The 20200-nt window shown below is 34.8% G+C and overlaps 1 protein-coding gene and 1 long non-coding RNA gene across 2 annotated transcripts in view; both read left to right on the top strand.

Moving 5' to 3' along the window:
- KCNK2 (potassium two pore domain channel subfamily K member 2) overlaps positions 1-20200 on the top strand; it is a 231229-nt gene that overhangs the window by 33557 nt on the left and 177472 nt on the right. The gene's annotated exons all lie outside the window — the stretch shown is intronic.
- Positions 7066-19718, top strand: LOC108582313. The gene is made up of 2 exons (XR_001895600.2): positions 7066-7958; positions 19490-19718. It is a non-coding gene; the product is annotated as an uncharacterized LOC108582313 (long non-coding RNA).

Here is a 20200-nt window from a genome sequence, read left to right as displayed (position 1 = left end):
TTTCCCTCCTGTTTTTGTATCATTACTGTCAATCATTTCAATTGCATGTAAGCATACACAATCAAGTACAGTATATTGATGCTATTATTATTTGGAACAAACTGTTATCTGTTAGATCAATTAAGGATTTTTTTTTTTTTGGACAGGTACAGTGGTTCATGCCTATAATCCTAGCACATCGGGAGGCAGAGGCAGGAGGATCACTTGAGCCCAGGAATTTGAAACCAGCCTGGGCAGCATAGGGAGACCTTGTGTCTACAAAAAATGTTTAAAAATTAGGTGGGTATGGTGGCACATGTCTGTGGTCCCAGCTACTAGGAAGGCAGAGGTGGAGAATCGGTTGGGCTCAGTAGTTCAAGGCTGCAGTGAGCTGTGATCAAGCCACTGTACTCCAGCCTGGGTGACAGAGTGAGATCCTGTCTCAAAACAAAAACAAAAAACAGTAAAAAATTTAAAAATAATTTTACCTTCACTTATTCTTTCACTTAAACTCTGCCTTTCTGTAAGTAGATTCTAGTTTCTGATCCATATCATTTCTCTTCTCTCTATGAAACTTCTTTTAACACTTGCAAGGAAGGCCAACTAACAACAGATTTCTTCAATTTTTGTTTGTCAGAAAAATATTTCTCTTTTACCTTTGAAGAATAATTTCCCAGGGTATGAAATTGAGGTTGGTAGGGGTTTTTTCTCTCAGTATTTTAAATATTTCACTCCACTTTCTTCTTGTTTGCACGGTTTTCGAGAAGTTGGATATAATTATTATTTTTGCTCCTCTGTAGGTAAGGTGTTCTTTCTCCCTCTATCCGCTCTAAGAATTTTTTCTTTACCTTAATTTTTTTGTAGTTTGAAAATAATATGCCTAGGTCTAGGTTTTTTTGACATTTATCTTGAATGGTGTTCTCTGCGATTCCATTAGTTTGAAGAAATTCTCTGTCATTATTGTTTCATATATGTCTCCATTTCCTTTCTTTCTTTATTCTTCCAGTATTCCCATTATATGTAGGTTACACTTTTTGCAGTCGTCCCACAATTCTTGAATTTTCTGTTCTGCTTTTAAGACTTTTTTTTTTTTTTATCTTAACTTTTTGGTTTTCTAGGTTTTTATTAACATACTCTCAAGCTCAGAAATTCCTTCCTCAGACATGTCCAGTCTATTAATAATCCAGTCAAAGGCATTCTTCACTTCTGTCACAGTGGTTTTGATCTCTAGCAGTTTCTTTTCTTTTCTTTCTTTCTTTTTTTTGTGGTTCTTTCTAAAAATTTTCATCTCTCTGCTTACATTGCCTCTGTTCTTACATGGTGTCTACTTCATCAATTAGAGTCCTCAGCATATTAGTCATAGTTGTTCAAATTCCCAATTTGATCATTTCAGCATCCCTGCAATACTTGAGTTTGATTCTGATGCTCACTCTGTCTCTTTTAACTGTGTTTATTTTTTAATTTTTTTTTTTTTGGCCTTTTTGTATGTGATTTTTTTCTTGAAAGCCAGACATAATGTACTGGGTACAAATAGCTGTTGTAAATAGGCTTTTAGTAATGTGGTGGTAAGGTATGAGTGGAGGAGAAGTATTTTACATTGCCATGATTCCATTTCAGTCTTTTAGTGAGCCTGTGCTTCCAACTGTGGCCGTGAACTTCACACCTGCTTCTCAGGACCTCAGTAACTACCCACCCCATTAGGTGGCACAGGATGTCTAGAGGTCTGGAGTTGCTTACTCCTCTTCTTCCATGTGGAAGGATAGAGGGGACTGGAGTTGAATATTTCCCATCCCAGATGAGTTTGACTCTGATAAAACCCCAGCAGGTAGGCTCTGGTTAAATAATTTCTCCTGAAGGCAGATCTTCCCTAGTAAGAATAGAATGCTCTGATATATTTCAATATGATTCCCTATTTACCTTTTCCCTGTCTGAAGCATGAGGGAATTTCTCCCAGTATTCACTGTTGTGAGCCCCGGATACTCACAACAGTATTCACTGTTGTGACTCCCTTCACAAAACTGTGGGGACCTCCAGTAACTGGGTCCCTTTGCAAGTTGTATCTCTTGGGCTTGGCTACACTATGTCTTCAGGAATTCATCAATTACATTTCAGGTTTCCCTACATGGTTTCCTTGGTGGTTTCTGATCCAGTGAGTTGCCCTTCTTTGTATTCTCCTGTTGTTCTCTCCAATTTAGGGGGAATTGGTTTGTTCCATGATCTCAATTCTTTGATGGATCTAAAAAGAGTTGTTGATATTTTTAGTTTGTTCAGCTTTTTACTGGTTAGAATGGAGTAGTGACTTCCAAGTTTCATATGTGCCAAGAATAGAAACTGGAAGTTCATGTTTTAAAATCGCTCAGTAATTCAATACTTTTTATTGCTGAGTGGTATTCTATTGTATCTATATACCAAAATTTGTTTATACTCTCCCTCATTGATGGACATTTATGTTGTTTCCATTTTTTTTTTTTCTAGTGTGAATGCAGTTACTGTTTTGTACAAGTTTTTTGTGGCCTTATTTATTGATTTCTCATAATTCAATATGAAGAATGGAGTTGTTGAATCCTAATGTAAGCATATATTTAACTTTATAAATAACTGTTTGTTTTTTTGAAGGTGTTTTTATCATTTTACAGTAACACCAGAGGGCTTGAAAGTTCTGGTTGCTTCACATGCATGCCAATATTTTGTGCTGTCAGTCTCTGTAGTTCAAGTCATTCTAATGTCTAGTTGTTCCAGCACCATTTGTTGAAAAGACATTTCCTTCCTCAACTGAAATTCTTTGATGTCTTTGTTGAAACCAGTCATCTGTCTATGTAAGTTTGTATTTGAACTCTCTATTCTGTTTCATTGATCTATTTTTTATCTTTACATTAATATTTCTTTATCTTTGGACAGAACAAGGGAATGTATGAATGTTTACTAACCCATTTACATACAAATATCTACTTTTTTGTATCTCCTTATCTGTAATATTTTAAAATATGTATGCATTCATGTTTGTATTGATTATCCCAATCCAGTGTCACGGATTCTAATTGCCCTCACCTATTGCTTATTTATAACATTTTTTCTCTTACAGTGAAAATCCTGGCTTCCATTATCTACAGTTTATTTACTTATTTGTTCAATTCTAGTATACAAATAGTTTCAAATTTGCTAACTCCTACCCCTGTGAGAAACAAATTTACCAACTCAAGTTAGTGTTTGTGTGCACAGAATTTTGTCTTTGTACTTATAGTATCCAGTAAAATCAGTTTCCCAAAGTTAAGTCAAAAACTTTTTTACCTTTCAGTGATGTAATTCAAACATTTGTAAGACTTGTTTGTTACAGTCCACATGCTATCCTGTCAACCCCTGACATCCTGGTTAATTTTTATAAGTTTGCAGAGTTTACTTTTTGTACTGTACAGTTCAATGGGAATTTGACAAGTGCATAGAGTTATGAATCTACCACCTCTGTGCCATACAGAATAGTTCAATCACTCTACAAATTCCTGTATGTAGCTCCTTCGTTGTCTTCTTTTTCATCTCCCAATTCCCGGAAACTACTGATCTGTTCTCCTTTCCTATAGTTTTGCCCTTTTCATAATGTCATATGATTGAATCTTACATATGTATTCTTTTGGTCTGCCTTCTTTTCCCTGGCAAAATATACTTAAGGTTCATCCGCGTTGTTGCACAAATCACCTGAGTAGTAACCCATTGTATAGCTATACCATAGTTTGTTTATACATTCACCTGTTGAATGAAATCTTGGTTGTTTCCAGTTTTTTGATATTTGAATGAAGCTGCCATAAACATTGGTGGGCACGTTTTTGTATGAACATAAGTTTTCAGTTCACTTGCGAAAATAGAAATGAGATTGCTTGTTTCCATGGTAAATATAGGTTTAAATTTATAAGAAAATATTAAGTTACTTTCGAACCCAGCTGTGCATTTCACATTTCCAACAGCAGTGAATGAGAGTTTCTATTGCTCTGCATCTTCATCAGCATTTGGTATTGCAGATTTTGATTGGTTTTCAGGAGTTTTTTTTTTTTTTAATATATTCTGGGTATTTGTCCTTTGTCAGATATATGCATAGTAAACACATTTTACTAGTCTGCTGTTTGTCTATTCATTTTCTCACCAATGTCTTTTGATTTGCAGAAGGTTTTAATTTTCATGAATTTCAATTTATAATTTTTTTATGGTTAGTGCTCTCCATTTACTGTGTAAAAAATCTTTGCCTACTTCAAGTTTATGAAGACACTCTCATGTGTGTTTTTTTTGTTTTTCCAAGAAAATTTATAATTTTAGCTTTTACTTTTAGATATGTAATACCCCTCAAACTGATTTTTGTGTGTGTGTGTATGGTGAGATAAATGTCATGATTCATTTCTTTTCTATATGGATATCCAGTTGTTCCAGCACTATTTGGTGAAAAGACATTCCCTTCCTTCATTGAAATTCTTTGATGCCTTTGGTGAAACCAGTCATCTATCTATGTGTAATTCTATATTTGAACTTTCTATTCTGTTCCATTGATCTATTTTTCTATCTTTACATCAGCATGGCACCATCTTAACATTCACTTCATAAAAAGTTTTAACATTAGTTTTAAATTCTCCAACTTTGTTCTTTTTTAAAACTTGTTATAGCTATTCTATATATTTTGGATTTTAAAATATATTTTAGAATCAGCTTGTCAATTTCTTCAGTATGCCTGTTTAGATTTTCAATTGACATGTGTTAAATCTGTAGATCAATTTAGGGAGATTATTTATGTCAACAGAATTGAATCGTCTAATCTTTGAATATGTTATAACTCTTCATTTACTTAAATCTTTAATGCCTATCAACAATGTTTTTTAGTATTCCATGTACAGATTTTACAAACATTTCATTAGATTTTCCCTTGGTATTTTATATATTTTGATGTTTTTGTGTATGGTATTGTTTAGTTAATTTGATTTTCCAATTGTTTGTACTAGTATATAGAAAGTACACTGATTTTATGTTTTGAGCTTGTATCCTGCAACCTTGATATATTCACTTATTTGTTCTAATATTTGCTTTGTAGATGTCTTAGAATGTACTAAATGATGCCATCTGTAGATTTATTTTACTTCTTCCTTTTCGTTCTTAATGCCTTTTATTCCTTTTCTTGCCTTATTGCACTTGCTAAAATCCCAGTCCAATATTGAAGTGGTAAGAATGAATATCCTCATCTTGCTCCTGATCTTAGAAGGGCAAAGCATGTATTATTCAATATTGCATCATTAAGTGTGCTATGAGCCATAAGGTTTTGGTGTTTCTTGTTTGTTTCCTTTTCGTAGTCAATTACTTATCTGGTTCAGAAAATTGCTGAGAGCTTTTTCTTTGTAATTATGAATGATTGGTGAAAAGATTTTTCTATATCTATTCCAATGATCATATAATTTTATTTTATCCTTTATTATTTCAATGAGGTGAATTATAATGATAGATTTTCAAATGTTAAGCCAATTTTATGCTCCTGAAATAAACTCTGATTGGTTGTGATGGATTGACTTTATTATATATTTCTGGGTTTGAGTTATTAATATTTTGCTAAGGATTTATAGGTCTAAGTTTATTAGGGATATTGATTTCACGTCTTCTTTTTTATAACGTCATTGCAAGATTTTGATAAGGGTTATCTTGACCTCATAGAATATGTTAAAATTCCCTTCTCCACTATTTTCTGAAAGAGTTGTATTATTTCTTACTAACTGTTTGACAGAATTCACCAGTGAAGTTACCTGAGCTTAGACTTTTCCTTGTGGGAGGTTTTAAATTGTGAATTTAATTATTTAACAATTAATAATGAATATTAAGATAGTAATTAATATTAAGATTATCTAGTTTTTTCCTATAAGTCTTAATAATTTGTGTTATTGAGAGAATTTGCCAGTTCTATCAAATTGATTGGCATTGCTTTTTAAAATATGCCCTTATTATCTTTTTAAGACTTGTAGAATCTATAATAATCTCGTTTATTCATAATTATGGTTATTTATATTTTCTATTTTTCTTGAGATATACCTTAGGTGGTAGAAGGCAGCTGGTGTGTTCAGTGATGCAGGTTGTCAGTCTTCTTCCAAGATACAAGGAAGAAACTTCTAGCTCTTCAGTCTCCTTATGTTCTCCCAATCTGAAGGCAGGAGCGGAAAATTCAGTCTACCTCTTTATCTTTATTTTTATCTTCAACTCTTTAGAGATTAGAGACCCTGAATCTCATTAGGAACATTGTAGACCCACCAATCCCCTCCAGGGCTTTAAGAATCTCAGCAAGTAAGCCTCCACTATAATAGTCCTCTTTCAGTTCCTTGCCTTAGGGCTCATCAGTATTGTCCTCTGAGCTTTAGTCAGGTCCCACAGAAAGGAAGTTCACAACTCTTTTGTTTATATCATCTACGAATGTCTTACCTGCTGTTTCCAGCAGCTGCTGGGTTTTCAGGAGATAGAGAATTTTGATAAGAGTTGAGAGTGAATGGAGATAGTATGTTCAGGGAATAGCCCCTTCGATTTTCTGGGCTCAAACTTTATTCTTTAAATTTAAATTTGTGAACACTGTCTAGAAAGTTCTGTCTAAAGATTCACCCAACATTTCCAGCATTGAAGACAAGCTCTGGAATCACTCCTTGTCTTTAATCTATATATCTAACTTTGTCCCTAATGAATTTGCAAAGGGTCATAAAAACAGAACCAATAGATTGTACTTCTAGAACAGGGAATCCTTTTCCTTTGTTCTTTGGTGTGTGTATATATATATACACATATATATATATACACACACACACATATATATATAAATATATATATATATATATATTTTTTGAGACGGAGTCTCGCTCTGTCGCCCAGGCTGGAGTGCAGTGGCCGGATCTCAGATCACTGCAAGCTCCGCCTCCCGGGCTCACACCATTCTCCTGCCTCAGCCTCCCAAGTAGCTGGGACCACAGGCGCCCACCACCACACCCAGCTAGTTTTTTGTATTTTTAGTAGAGACGGGCTTTCACCAGGTTAGCCAGGATGGTCTCGATCTCCTGACCTCGTGGTCCGCCCGTCTCGGCCTCCCAAAGTGCTGGGATTACAGGTGTGAGCCACCGCGCCCGGCCTCTTTGGTATATTTTAAAGAAATGTTCTTCATTAATGGTAAATATGTATGATTATCTGAAATTTTCTCTCAGTTTGATCCTTCTTTAAACATCACTGAAACTACTGAAAAACATTTTATTCCCAGCACTTCTGCTTTTTGGATGCCACTTTATTTGCTTCTATTTCTCCTCTCTCTGTCTTCTATTATAAGGTCATTTACATAAAAATTGAATCTTAAGGTGGTTTATCAATACGTTATGATCATTTTTACCTGCAGCAGAGAATACTCACATTTGGTGTTGCCATGGAAGCAATTATGCTATCAAAAAGAAAAGAATGAAGATTTCAGTTCGGGTAGAATTTAGGTTGGACTGACAATGTCGGAGAAATGAAAAGTTGCCTACTATTTGTGCCTGAAGGAAAAGAAGATATGAATTAGATAGTAATTATTCACTTTGTTTTAAGACTATCTATAAGAATGCAAAATCAAATTTGGAATCATTTTGTAAGTCTTGCCTGTATACTAAAGCCATATACTAAAGCTAACAAGAGAGTGCCATTTGGTGACCTGATTGGTCTTTATCAATTACATTGACTTAAAAAAAAATTACTCCAACTTGAATATATTCCTCTTTTAACAAGCTAATCTTGAAAAACAAAATTAATCTTGAAAGATGAAGGATAGCTCGATCAGCCACTTATCACAGAAGTCACTGAGTTATATAATAATTTCCTCAGCACCTCCACTTGGGAGAATCTTTTTTCTAGTTTTGCACTAACCCCTATCTACAGTTATGTTTCCATTATATTCCAAACTAGAGAAGAATCATTGCCAAATAACATAGTATTGGATATTGAAAACAAGTAACTTGAAGGTAAGCTATTTTGTAATTTGATAGAGGAACTCAATTGAAATATAAAGGTAATCACAAAACTTAGAGAGGAGGCAGGGAAGATAACACTTTATAACTTCAGAATACCATTAACATTATCCTCAGAAACCAAACACAATTTTTTTTAATGCACTATTTAAACATTTTTTCCCTTTAAATTGTTTTTCTACAAGTACTTTTCTCAATTTAGACTGTGGATAGCTCAGAACTTGGATCTTTGCCATCGCATACAATTTGCTTTCTAATAAATTTTTATTTACATCCTGGAGAACTCATCTTCCCTGAACATCCTAAAATCTAGGTGTTCGGGACGGAGGAGGGATGAATGAAGGCTTTTTCTATCATTGTTTATTGCCTTCCAGGAGAGTGGAATTTCTACAGTGAATTACAATTAACTGGAGACTGAGCAATCTGGAAGTGCCACTTTGCAGAATATTATGGAATGCCATTCTTTGGACATTTTTACAAGTAGGGAGGGATAAGCATGGTATAAGAGAAGGAGCTCTGGATTGAGGTTTTAATGTATTTCAGTTCCTGTGCTAAGTACTTTACATTATATTACAGTGAGACCATGGTCACAGGCTTTTGAGCCAGGTAGTCTGGGTTGGATGTGAACTCCCCACTTAGCATTATGGGATGTTAGATGAGTTATCTCTGCTTTGTACCCTTATCTAATAAGAACATAATTTTCTATCAACCTTAGAAGCTTGTTGTAAAGCACAGTGTTATATAACATCTGCTCTTACCATTAATTCTTAAAATATGTCCATAAGACAAATAATACTATTGTTTCCACTTTACAGATGACAAAACAGATGATTAGAGAGGTTGCATAACTTGCCCAAGGTCACACTCCTAGTTCAATGGCAAGATGGAATCTGAGCCTAGGCCAGTTGGACTTTAAAGACATTATTCATTAGGATTACACCAGATGTGGCTTAGCTTCTAAGTAACCGTGTGATATTAGGAAAGATAATTATTCCTTCAGAGCCTCAATTTATGTAACTGCGTGACTAATGGGGATCCTGGGGCTTAATAGAAACAGAGTTACTTCCAGTTAATGGAAGTAACTGCTTATGAAGCAGGTAAGTGGCTATCATTAGAAGTGAAGACTACCTCTGTGAACCGGCATGATATAGTAGGAAGTGCTTTGTGAGTTTAGATACAGTGTGGCCACTTGCTAGCTATGAGGTCTTGAGCAAACCAGTTCTCACATCTGTAACTGAGACTCAGTCAGCTATCAGCTTTCAATGCCCGAAAGCATTATGCAACAGACATGTCAAATTCTGAAGGCTGTTTGAGATTCAAATCCAACATTTGACAGGAAACCGCTGATTGGGCAACTTCTGTGTCTGGCAAATGTGAAGGAACCATGCTCTGTGTGGAGTACTCTTTAGTCGCTCCCCAGCTTGAGCTAGCCAAGCAAAGAAGGTCTGAATGGGAACTTCAGGCCACAGCATGGGACTTCAGACCCAAGGCTTCACTGCCTTTTAAACTTTTGCATTCTTATGTTTCACTCTTCTCCTCTTCATCTACCATTTTATTTCTGGCTAAAATAAGGAAAACCATTAGATGTCCAGCATCAGCACTCAATGTGTCAGAAACCAAACTCTTTCTTAGAAGACTATGCCTCATTTCCTTTTTCCTTTTATTTTTTTCTTTTTTTTTTTTTGAGATTAAGTAAGCAGCTCTGCCACTTCTTAGCAATTTATTTAGAGTAAGTAAATTTTCTTCACTAAGCCTCAGTTTTCCTGTCTATAAACTGAGGATAATAAAAGCCGCTTCCAGAAGTTGCAAAAAAATTAAATATAATAGTACACATAAAGTTCATAACAGAGTGCCTGGTACATAGTATGTGCTAACCCATAGTTAGCTGGTGAGAGGAGCTCAGAGGTATAAAATGAGGTAAAAATCAAGTGTTGGTAAATTTTGTTTCTTGTGAGCAATTCTGATCCACAGTGATAGGAAAGGCCAACTTAACTTTTTCTTAAAATGAGGTTGGGAAACTTTCTGGGATTCATATATCTCTACCTTAATGTGACACTCAAGAAAATCATATGTACTCAGATCTTGATATTAGCTTGCTGAAAATGTTGAATTTTAAACTCAGATATTTGTCCTTAAAATATGTGTTGAATTATTTCATTTATATATGCCTGGATTATGCACAAAATTAAGACATCATTTCTACCATTGATGATTTTCAGGTGAGCCAATGAGACTACAAGCTATATTTTCAGGTGTGAAACTTAAGGAAAGGGCACAACCTGTTACACATAATTTTGTCATAGACCATCAGGTTGGATACTGTATTAGTCCATTTTAATACTGCTATGAAGAAATACCTGGAACTGGGTAATTTATAAAGAAAAAGAGGTTTAATGGACACACAGTTCCAAATGGCCAGGAAGGCCTCACAATCATGGCAAAAGGTGAAGGAGGAGCAAAGTCACGTCTTACATGGTGGCAGCCAAGAGAGCATTTGCAGGGGAACTCTCCCTTATAAAACTATCAGATCTCATGATACTTATTAACTATCACAAAAATAACACAGGAAAAACTTGCCCCCATGATTCAGTGACCTCCCACTGGTTCCCTCCCATAACTCGTGGGAATCAGGGGAACTACAATTCAAGGTGAGATTTGGGTGGGGACACAGCCAAGCCCTATCAGATGCTATAAGATGTATGCTAAGCAAATGCAGAAAGACGTAGATAGGACATAAGATCAAGGGCACAAGTACTGAATAAATCATTCAGTTGCATTTTGTAGTTGTGGGTTGCCCAAACAGGGTGTTGCCATTGGAGACCCTGGTTAAGAAAACAAGGGGTAGGAAAAGAAACTTGGTAAGGTTCATGGAGGAAGTAGAGTGTCATAGGATGGGTCAGTGATAAAGTCAAAATGGCCTGATGATTTGTGGAAACAAAGAACATATTCTGGTCCAAATAAAACATTGAGAAAGGGCATCAGCAGAAGTAAAATGAGTAGACAAAGGAAGCAGCACTGAATTAATTTGTCTAAGAATAAGAGTAGAAGAGTAGAAAGAACAAACACTCTGTTTTTAGAATCACGTTTTAAAAATTCAGTCACTGGCACTATTGCTTGATGCTTATCCAAGACACTAAACTTAGCGTCACCTTTTACTTCTCCCTCTTTTATCACATCCTGCCTCTCATTTTACAAACCCTCTTGGGTTGATGTACCTGCTTTATTCTCTCATAAAATCATGACTTATCTTGCCATTTCCTAAGTGGGCTTACTTCCAGAAACAATTCTGCAAATACCTGTGTTTTAGCCTAATTAACTTTTTCCAAATTCACAATGGCTCCTACTTACCCACAAGACAAAATGCCAGTGTATCCTTTCATTCTAGGCTCTCTTATTGAATTTAATGTTATCTCTTATGATACTGTACAACAAAAATTTACTATGTTTATTGCTATGCAACCACTATGTATTCCCTACTCTCCAGGTGCCCATGAGTGTGTGATAAACCAGTATGTGCCCTCACAGGTCTAGCACTCAATATTCAAATCACCTCTTACAATGCAAGTGACTTCTTGGATAGTTATTAGAGAGAAAAAAAGCAAAAAATAAGAAGTGTTTGAGAAGATGTGGAGAAGCTGGAATGCTTGTGCATTGCTAGTGAAACTGTAAAATATAGCTGCTGTGAAAACCAGTATGGTAGTTCCTCAAAAAATTAAACATAGGATTGCCATTGATCCAGCAATTTCATTTCTAGGTATACAGCCAAAAGGTTTGAAAGTAGGGATTCAAACAGATATTTGTACACCATGTTCATAACAGTATTATTCACAATAGCCAAAAGGTGAAACCAACCAAAATGTCCATCAGCAGATGGGTGATAAACAAAATGTGGTATATGCATACAATGGAATATTATTCAGCCTTCAAAAGGAAGGAAATTCTGACACATACTATGACATTGATGAATCATAAGAACATTATGCTAAGTGAAACAAGTCATTCACCAAAGGACAAATACAACTGCACTTATATGAGATACCTTGAGTAGTCAAAATCATAGAGACAGAAAGTAGAATGGTGGTTGCCATGGGTTTGGGAGAAGGAGGAACAGAGTTAGTGGTCAACAGGTACAGAGTTTCAGTTGAAGAAGATGAAAAAATTCTGTGGATGTATGATGGTAGATGCTTGCACAACCATCTGAATGTATTTAATGCCATATACTGTACACTTATAATTGGATGAAATGCTAAAATGTTATTTGTTATATATATTTTACCACAATAAGAAATTTAAAGAAATCTTGGGGTAGTAAGCAAAAAGTTAGATTCTTCCCTCAAATTGACTTAGCAACATTAATGACAAATGCAAGAAATCTGTAGATGATGACAAAAATATTAACACAATAAAAAAGATGAGAGAAAAGATAGATATATAATAAGAATCTCCAAAAGATATAGAAAATAAGGGGATCAAACAAAGATAACAAATGGAGAATGGCATGAACCCGGGAGGCAGAGCTTGCAGTGAGCCGAGATCGCGCCACTGCACTCCAGCCCGGGTGACAGAGTGAGATGGAGTCTCAAAAAAAAGAATATTGCAAGAAAATAGAGAAATTTTGCTGAGTTGAAGGACACAGGGTTACAAAAATGTACAGGTCCTTTAAATACAATAAATTAATGAATATGGGAAAGAACCATAAACTTTAATGTGTTTTTTTTCCAAAGTATGTTTAGGAAAATACTAGTCCTACGTGATAGTCTGAGCAGGGAGAGAAAGGGCAACCACATGTTAACAGTTTTCGGAAGTATTATAAATATTATACCCTTCTTGCTTTGTACAACACATCAGATCTAGGAATTCCAGTGGTGAAGAAATCTGTTAATCTTTATTTAGCCCAGAATTTCCCTGGTTTAGCTGAACAAAACACCTAGTAATGTCTCAATACTCCCTTTGGGAAGAATGATGTAATTGATGAAAGTACATGGGATTTTTGAATCAGCACCTGGATTTGCATGTTAGTTCTCTGAGTCTTTCAGTTTTCTCATATCAAATGGGAATAGTAACAATAATACCTATATTATAGGTAGATATTTCCCATTAGGGTACATATTAGAAGTTGTGGTTGCTTGGCAAAGTAACCCATTAATTGATTTAAGTAATAGATTAACCGATTATCACGGTTATAATACCATGCAGTAAAAAGTGAAATTCTGAAAAAATGGAACTACAAATTGATACCATTTGATGGGAACATATAAAAGTTGGACCATAATTAGAGATCTTGATGGGCTGTGGTGGTTTTCTATAACTAGGTACTTAGGGATAAATTTGTGTGTGTGTGTGCAGCATATGTGTGTTGATGATGAGTTGGCAAAAATTTCTTAAAAGATGAACAGAGTTAAAGGCAACTTTGGGATTACCCAAATTGTGAGGCAGCAACTATTCTCATCAATAATATAACCCTTGGTAGTCCAATATGAAACCCAATACTGCCATTGGGGTGTAATTTGTCTCGGTCTTTGTACTACTAATTATGTCCCTGTATGAGCTGCTGGAGGAATCTAATTTCATTTCTGAATGTGACAATTTTCCTTTGCAAACTAAAATTCAAAGAGAACTGTAATCCTGCTTGTTGCTGTTCATCAAAAGATGACCTTGTGAATAATATTTGAGATAATGATTTTTAAGGATTATGCATATCTTGGGTTATTCCTAAATGCATATGAAATGACTCAAAATATCCACATAACCCTTGTTTGCTTTGATAGCATATGAAAAGCTTGTCCTTGAATTATTCTAAAAGCCCTCTTTAATTTGTGTAAAATATGGTCTTGAATAATTTTTTTAAATAAAATAATGCCCCTTAATAGTTATTCAAGATGCTTTATGTGTTCACAATAGGTTTTCCTGGGCTCTCACCTATAAATAAATTTTCCATTCTGCTGTCCTTGGATTTGCTGTGCTAACAAATGTGTGACTTCTGTAAAAGTGCTGACGTGTGTTTTATGAATGTGTCCCTTGATGCTAATATCAGTACAGTCAATTTGCAGTAATTACTCTGTTGAAGAATTCATGACTAGCAAAACACAGACACACGTTATATTGTAAAAATACCTCCAGAATGTAGCACATAGAATTCTACAGCTTTCTCTTGGTTGAAATACACATATTAATGGTTCATGTAATCATGGAAAAATCTGGTATAACAAGAATTGTTCACAATACGGGAGTGATTTACAAATATTTAGATCTTAAGTTGTATTCAGACTTGTAAATTCTAGGTCATTGCCAGGAAAATAGGCCTAATGGAATTGTCCTCCAGAGTGAATAGAAATATCTGTTACCAAATGGTTTTGATTTGGAAAATATGATTTGAGAAATACAGCAGCTCTACATTTAATAGAGATGGCATTGACATAAAAAGGTATGTATCTGGGAAAAGTCCTTAAAGAATATATACATATACACAAATATATATGTATTTTGGTTTTCAATGCCTTATCAGTTTAATATTTTCCAGGTGTTGTGAATATGGTTGGGGACTATATTTGACTAATGTCAAGTTTGTTCTTAGTATTTAAGCATATAGAACTTGGGGAGACTTCATTTTCTGATATAAAATACTCATTGTGTTGCCTGTGCTTTCAGCTTTGAAAACTCACAGGCCAAAAACTACATATAGCATAGTTAGGAGAAGGATATTGTTAGAATAAACAGATACAGGTTTTTGTGGATTATCACCACATTCATAGGTTCAGATAAGTTTTCTCAGCTTTTAAAATCTGTATTACTTTGTGTAAATAAAATATGTCTTCCTCTTATGTAAAATTTAGAAAAACAGAAATAACATGACTTTAAGACTAAGGTAATGGTAAAAAAATTACATCAAAAGATATACTTCTTGACTTTACCGTGGGATATGAGTTTGAGCTTTGGATTTGCTTGCTTGTCACAAGCTTTTGATCCAAGGAAGTATTGAAGTTTGAGCAGATTATGGATCACTTTCAGTGTTAAGCTTGTTGTAAAAAGAGAAACTAATATTTCTGAAAATGAAATAGTGACTTTATATATCCCATGTTTCAGGGGTTAAAAATATCTCTATAGTGATGTTCTAGAAATTATCTAAGATGATCAAGTCAAAGTTAATTTCATAACTTCTTAGAGTCTGGAAAAGATTGAAAATCATTAAGAATGTGGCTCCATTTTAAATTCAAAATTGGAAATTTCAGCATCATAGTGGGAAACTATTGCCTGATTTTAACTTACAGAAAATTAAATATGATATAATGTTCTCCTTGAAAAGATTTAACACAGAAGATGGACAGCTACATTAGCATAAATTTTCATGATAATAGTGAGTTTTGGACAATACTAATAAAAATAATGTCTTAATTAAATACTTGCCATGTGGCCATTGTGCTAAGCATTTTGCATTAGTTTTAAAAGATACAGAATTTTAACATCTTTGAATTTTCTAATTTAATTCTCAAAACAACTGAATAAAGAGTTAACATTATCTTCATTTTAGAGTTGAGGCATAGTAAGGTTTAGTAACTGAAGTTTCCAGAGATTAAGTAACTTGCCCAAGGTCACACATCAAGCAAATAACAGAATCTAAACTTGAACCTAGATTTCTTTGATTGTTAAGTCTTTAATCTTAATCTTAATCATAACTTCAGAATATACATCAATCCTTTTAAGCAATGTAACAATGATATTGATGTTTGCTCCCTCTATTAGTACATTAAAACTTCAAATATCCTAGAAAATTTGCCAAGCTTCTGAAAATTACTTTTTACGTTAGTTGATTGAACTTTTCCTCTTGTTTTAATAATGCATACAACTCAGTTCTTATCTTCCAGATCTAATCAATCATATTTTCCCGTAACAATTTTTACATGGAATGAAATATTCCTTTTTTTTTTTTTTTTTTTAATTGAGACGGAGTCTTGCTCTGTCGCCCAGGCTGGAGTGCAGTGGCACGATCTCGGCTCACTGCAAGCTCCGCTTCCCGGGTTCATGCCATTCTCCTGCCTCAGCCTCCTCAGTAGCTGAGACTACAGGCGCCCTCCATCACGCCTGGCTAATTTTTGTATTTTTTTAGTAGAGACGGGGTTTCACCGTGGTCTCGATCTCCTGACCTTGTGATCCGCCCGCCTCGGCCTTCCAAAGTGCTGGGATTACAGGCGTGAGCCACCGCGCCCGGCCGGAATGAAATATTTCGATACAGATATATTCTATGTCTATAAATAGAACTCTGTGAATAGTGGTTAGATCTGTATCAAGGGAGGCAAATAAGCTGGTGTTTCACACGCTGTGCAGAGTTTGGAAGTCAGTGTGTGTGGATGAAAATGCAGAGAATTCCCTCACAATATTGTTTTCTTCATGGAATTTTACCAACAATATTGATCAGAAACTCAGAATTTATGGAGTAATGTCAATGAACATTCTGATAATATTATTTCCAATTAAGTTTATTGACTTTAAATAACTTGGATAGGCCTTCAAAGATATTCCTGGGTTTTAATAGTGGCTCCCTTGGCTTAAGAAAACAGTCTTTATTTTTCCCATACTTGAATGAACACATAGCTGCGTACAATCCCTCATCAACAGATACATCACTACTAATTACAAAAAAAAAAGTTGTATTTTTTTCTTTTATCAATTATGAATTTGGTATTGACTCTAGGTCATCAGTTCAGCACTTAACCATAGAATTGAAGAAGAAATGTTGTGAAAATCATTTTTTGTTTTCTCTCTAAGCAAGGTGTGAGTAGCATTCAGACTAAAAGCTTTCATGAGAACTCCAGTGGTGTGAGATTAAAAAAAAATGCTTAGTGATTAAAGGGAAAATTTCATGCGAAATTTTCAGAGCCTTTGTGGTTTTCTGAATATATGTCTAACACCAGCTGATTTTACGTGTTGCTGAGAATCAAACTTTAGCAACAAACAAACACATAAAACAACAACAAATAAAACAAAACCTCTCTCACATTTCTGTTTTTAAAAAGGCTTAAATGAATTTTGACTTAAATTTTATTCAAGTCAAATGGGCCACAAGTGTTTTACACAAATAATATCCAGGGTAAATTGTATGCCCTTTTTTGCTAGGAGTATGTCTTACCATTGAGTGCTCAACCAAGAGGACAGTCAGGATTAAAATCCAGCCCTACTAATTCATAAAGCTCTGTTGCGTGCTCGGGCTGCGTCAGCCTGGAAGATTTCATCCCAGCCTGGACATGCATCTGAATTTGCATGTATCAATAGCTTATACTTTGTTTTAATCGCAGAGTGGTATCCCATGACATGATGTACCAAACTGTTTAACCACTCATCCATCAAGAGCATCTGGGGCACTTCCTGTATTTGGTTATTACAAATAAATCCATAATGGACATTGTTTGTAGGTTTTTGTGGGCACGTAAGTTTTCATTTCCTTGATGTAGAAGAACACAATTGCTGGGTCTTAGGATCACGTTTTTGTAAGAAACTGTCAGATTATTTTCCATAGTAGGTATAATATTTTACATTCCCATCAGCATTATATGAGTGATCCAGTTTTTTCACATTTTTGTCAGCATTTGGTATTGTCACTAAATTTTATTTTAGCCTATCTGATAGATATATAGTGATAGCTATTAGATATTGTATTGTGTTTTAATTTGCATTTTCCTAATGGCTGAATGAAGTTAAACATCTTTTCATGTGCTTACTTGCCATCTTACATCCACTTCAGTGAAATGTGTTTTTCCTGTCTTTTGCTCATTTTCTAACTAGATTTTGTTTACATTGTTTTGAAAGATCTTTATATATTATAGATACTAGTCCACTGTCAGATATTTGGTTTACAAATATTTCCTCCCAGTCTGTAACTTGTCTTTTTATTCTCTTAACAGGATCTTTCACTGAACAAAAGTTGATAATTTTGATGGGGTCCAATTTATTAATTATTTTCTTTTATGGATTGTGCTTTTTGTGTCAAGTCAAAGAACCCTTTTCATAGCTCTAGGTCTTAGACCCTTTCTCTTATTTTTCTCTAAAAGTTTTACACCTATACATTTTACAGTGAGGCACATATTTCATTTTGAGTGAATTTTTGAATAAAATATGAGATTTAGATTTAGGTTATTTATTTGTTTATTTTTTTAGCTGATGAAAGTCCACTTGCTTCCCTACCATTTGGTGAAAGTCTTTCTTCTTTCCGTGAAGTTACTTTTACATCTTTGTAAAAAATTAGTTGGGGCTATTTGTGTGGATTTATTTGTGGGTTCTCTATTATGTTCTCAGAATCTGTGTGTTTATCCTTCCATCAATATCACATTACTTTAATTACTATAGCTTTACAATAAGTCTTCATATCAGGTAGAGTGATTCCTACCACTTTATTCTTATTTGTCAAGATTGTTTCAGTTATTCTAGAGCTATGCCTTCCCCCATAAATTTTATAATAAGCTTGTCTATGTCTATAAAAAGCCTTGCTGAGATTTTGATAGGAGTTGTATTAAACCTATAGATCAACATGGGGAGAATTGAGATTTTTTGTTATGTTGAGTCTTTTAACCCATGATATTCTATTTTTTGTCTCCTTTGATTTTTTAAATTAACACTGTAATTTTCAGCATACAGATTCTATACATATTTTGTTAAGGGTATATCTAAGTAACTCACTTTATTTGGAGCAATCATAAATGATACTGTATTTTAATGTCAGTTTCTACATGTTAGTATATAGAAAAATGACTGATTTGGGGGTTTGAATGATTTTTCAAAATGTTTTCCGAACTCAAAGATCTCTTGTAGTGTTATGTTGTAACTATTCATTAGTTGAGTCATTCAACAGACATTTGCAGGGAGACTTCTCTGTTCCAAGAAGTATTATAGGTGATGGGGACAGTACAATAAAAAGAAATAGATAAAGTTGCTGTACTTCGTGCTTTCATATTTTAGTAGAGGAATAGGAGGAAAGGGAGGATACAGAGAGCGAAAAAAAGAGAGAGGTAGAACAAATAAAAAAAGTTTGATGTACCAGATGGTGATTGATGCCACTGAAAAAAATAGTGCAGATTAAAGGTACGGCCAATTTATCTTTCAAACTGGGACATTTTTGAGGATGAGAGCTGTCAGTAACCAAATGACATACATAATCAAGAGGTGTAATCTTGGACTCTCCCCAGAAAACTGAGATATATGATCATCTTACTTAAGGCCATGTTAAGTGCTCATTGGAGTTGGGGGTTGCTATCGCCAATGTCCTCCAAACAACTCCACTGTAAACAAACTTGTATTTGAACAAAGTTGAGTTTATTAGGTCCTTTCATCATTACACTATGGGGAACTGTGAGATGTCACAGTAATAGGTTGTTAACAGGGGCTTATTATTGGATTTGAGTTTGTATGAGGTGAATTTGGGGGATGTTTCAAGGAAGTGTGGTTTTGCTCTTGATTGAGTACTGTCAGAGAGTCAAAGCAATTCTATGGTTGCCTTAATTATCTTTTTAAAACTTATTTATTTTTATTTTGTAAAGACAGGGTCTTGTTGTTGCCCATGCTGGAGGACAGTGGCCATTCACAAGTGCAATCATTTTATACTGCCACCTCGAACTCCTGCTTCAGCCTCCTGAGTAGCTGGGATTACAGATGTGCACCACCATGCATGGACCTTAATATTAATAATTTTATGTGGAAGACGGAAGGAACAAAGTGTACTGAAGCTAAAATTGATAAAGATAAAGCAGTCACTCATATTAGCAGGAACAAGGAAAATATTTGAGTGTTTCATTCATTTTTCTCTGCTCAGACACAATTACAGAGCTGTCTTGTTTTTGTCTTGATCCATCATATTACAGAGAAAATTGGTCAAATGTTGTTGTTGTATAAAATTGTTTATATTCAAAAGGGGAATGCCATACCTAGCCACTAGAGCCAGGGCAGCTCCAAGCTGACAGTAGCCAGGAGTTGCTTTTTCTTTCTTATTACTGTCTATAAAGTAATTGATGGCAGTCCTTATGACAAGAAGATGCTTGACCAGAAACCTGGAGGACATGAAAGAATGAATTCTAGGATATCTGGGGCACAACATTCAGGCTTGGGAAGTAGCAGATGCAAGGTTCTGAAATGGGAATGTAGCACGTTTAGGAACAAAAGAAGATCTGCATATGGCTAGAGTGAAGTGTGTGGCATGGGAGGGTTAGAAAATCATGTCAGGATGGTAGTAGTTGTCCAGCTCAGGGTGGGTC

The sequence above is a fragment of the Papio anubis genome, chromosome 1 (assembly GCF_008728515.1).
Source record: "Papio anubis isolate 15944 chromosome 1, Panubis1.0, whole genome shotgun sequence".
NCBI classification, from domain to species: Eukaryota; Metazoa; Chordata; class Mammalia; order Primates; family Cercopithecidae; genus Papio; species Papio anubis.
Note: the sequence above shows the minus strand (reverse complement) of the source record. Positions and strands in the feature narration are given on the sequence as shown.